Below are 3,233 nucleotides of genomic sequence, written 5' to 3' on the forward strand. Positions count from 1 at the left end.
TTTTTTTTTTTTTTTTTTTTTTTTTTTTTCTCGGTCTTTTTAGATTTTCGCATTTTTAGTCCCACGAGTATTGTAGCATTACCAATGTTGATCCACAACTTGCAAAACTTGCATAATTGGTCAACGAGTATCAATTTCTCAGTGCAAATAGTCCTTGGTGAAATCTCTTGAAACATTATTTTTCCCTTATAGCAAGGGTATAAAGGTATTTTCCTTTTTGTTAACTTTTCACTGGAATACTCCATTCTGTGGTATACATATCATTTCATGAACCAATCGACGATATAACTCATGGGTTAGTGAACCCTAGCAAAGGCTTAACCTTGGAGCTTGCCAAAATAGTGCAATGGTGTCCACAAGAATAGGTGTTGGCCCACCCTTCCCTGTCATGTTTCGTGACTCATTGCGGGTGGAATTCATCCATGGAAGCACTCACCATCGGAACTCCGGTCATAGCCTTCCCGCAATGGGGCGATCAAAGTCAGCAACGCAAAATACTTGGTGGATGTTTTTTCTAACCATAATTAGATTGTGCAAGGTGAAGCCGAAGACAGGATAATTTGAGATAAGATATAAAAAACTACTTTTGGATATGAAAGAGAAAATGCGGTGGTAAAAAGAAAAAAAAAACATTATACCCCTACTATAAACGGAAAATAATTTTTCCAGGTGAAAAATTGACGGAGATTTCACCAGAAGGACTATTTACACTAAGAATTTGATACTCGTTGACCAATTATGCAAGTGTTTAAAGTTTTGGATCAGCATTGTTAGTGTCGCAATACTCGTGGGATCAAAAGTGCAAAACTAAAAATTGATGAAATGGAAAAGACCATTATACCCTTGCTATAAAGGGGAAGTAATTTTTCTGGTGAAAAATTAACGGAGATTTCACTGGAAGGACCATTTATGCTAAGAAATTGATACTCGTGGACCAATTATGCAAGTTTTGAAAGTTGTGAATCAAAATTGTTAGTGCCACAATATTCGTGGGACCAAAAGTGTAAAAAAAACTCGGTGTTAGAATCACATTTTGAAAAAATTAGTAAAAAAATGGATCTAAATGGTCATTATGAGAATATGAGGCAATGTTTTTAGTGAAGTCTACTTTCGATATATGGTGATGCTTCCAAGTAAATGAACCATTTATGGTACAATTAAAAGTCGATGATAAAAATGATAAATGTTAATAGTAAAAGGACTATTCTTGAAATTAACTCAATAAAATCTATATCTAGTCTAGTTATACAAAATTTCTCATTTAAAATTTTTAAATGCAATTCCCTTAATTATAATTCATATGGAATTATACGGAGTAATATATATATAGAATATAATTAGGAAACTATTTATTTAATTTTAGAAATTTCATTTTTAAATATATCTAAGGTGATGTTTGGTTGGATGGAAAAGTTTTTCCATGAAAAATATTTTATTTAAGTGGAGGAAAATGTTATTTTTTAGTGTTTGGTTCATGGAAAAATTCCTCACATTTTAAGAAAACAAAATCCTTGGTAGGACATGAAACTTTGTTTTCCATGTAAGTTGGGAAGAAAAATGAGACGACTTGACTATTTTACCCTTCTTGTTCTTTCTTAATTATTACTCCGTATTACTTTTATTATTTTGGAGGCGTACATATGTCTTTATACTCATTATTCCTTACAATTCTAAATCCAACCAAACAATTAAATTCATCTTCTTAGTAATTACTTTTCCATAGAATTTCAATTCCATTCCCCCTAAAATATTTTTCGTGAGCCAAACGGGCCCTAAATATGCTCAAAGAAAAAACCAGTTTGGTTGGGTTGAGTGGTCGTGCACTCTCATCTTTTAAGAGAGGCTGGGAGTTCAAAAACCCCTCTCATATAAAAAAATCAATATGGTCAACACATTATTGTTTAATTGGGCGAGTTTGGTGTAAATAGGGTTTAGTCTAAGTATGGTAATAGACGGGCGGGCTTAAAACTTACTCCTATAGTTAGAGCTTACTTAAGACGTACACCTTATGGTTTAAAAAAAAAAAAAAACTTCCACATAATTAGCTATATTAACAATACAATATTTAAACTTTTTAAATATTTCTATATGTAATTCACTTAATTAGGTATCTTGTACGATATCAAGTGAGAACACTTCCACGTAAAAAGTGAGGATTGAAATATTCAAGTGTCTATTTAAACCTTTTCGCTATAATATATGTTACAAGTCTGATCTCGAAAATACAAGGAAAAATGGAAATTACAACTGAAAAATATCCACGAAGGATAAAAAGTACAGGAAATAAACCTACACAAGGTTAAACGATCCTGAACTACGGTTGTGGATGAAATCCGGACGAACTCGGGTGGTTAGAAGCACGAGTCGTGTTGCCACTCTCCTTAAAACCTTATTTACCGCCTCCCGGGGTGCTGGAGCGTTGCGGTCTAGGTTTCCCAGGATAAAACGTACTACGATCCAATCGTTTGAGCACACAAACTTGGATCCGGCGAACTAGGAACGTGGGTTCAACGCTGGTGGCTAGAAGGAAATGTGAGCAGAGTTTTGAGGGAGAAAAACGGTGTATGCCGTGTGTTCTTGGTGTGTCTTCCAAACCTGCTGCTCACAACGAATATATAGTGGAGGAAATGGATCATAGCATTAACCATGGCATTAATCATCCATTTGTAACCTCCTCCACTAGCAGAATATTTAATTATGTCATTAGCACACATTTACACCCACTACCAGTACATTATTCACGAAATAACTCTGCAGTATGTATAAAATGAAACTGCAGTATGTATAAAATGAAACTGAATAATGTCTCACATTTTGAGTGTATATTGTCAAATAAAACTGTAATTGAATTGAAATGATACTTTAGTTTTGCTGAAATGAAACTACACTATGTATAAAAAGAAATTGAATAACATGCCTCACATATTGAGTGTATATTATAAAATGAAACTGTACTTATATCAAAATGATACTTTAGTTGTGTTGTAATGAAACTACAGTGTATATAAAATGAAACTAAATAACAGTTTCACATATTTGAGTGTATATTGTCCAATGAAACTATAGTTGAATTAGAATTATAATTTAGTGGTGTTACGTTGTAAATTGTAATAAGAATATAGTGTGTGTATAAAATGAAATTCTATAACAGTTCTCACTGTAATAAGACTATTCTATGTATAATGTCATCAAATGAAACTGTAGTAGTAAAAACAAAATGAAACTTTAATTGT

This window comes from Ipomoea triloba, chromosome 1 (genome assembly GCF_003576645.1).
Source record: "Ipomoea triloba cultivar NCNSP0323 chromosome 1, ASM357664v1".
NCBI lineage: Eukaryota > Viridiplantae > Streptophyta > Magnoliopsida > Solanales > Convolvulaceae > Ipomoea > Ipomoea triloba.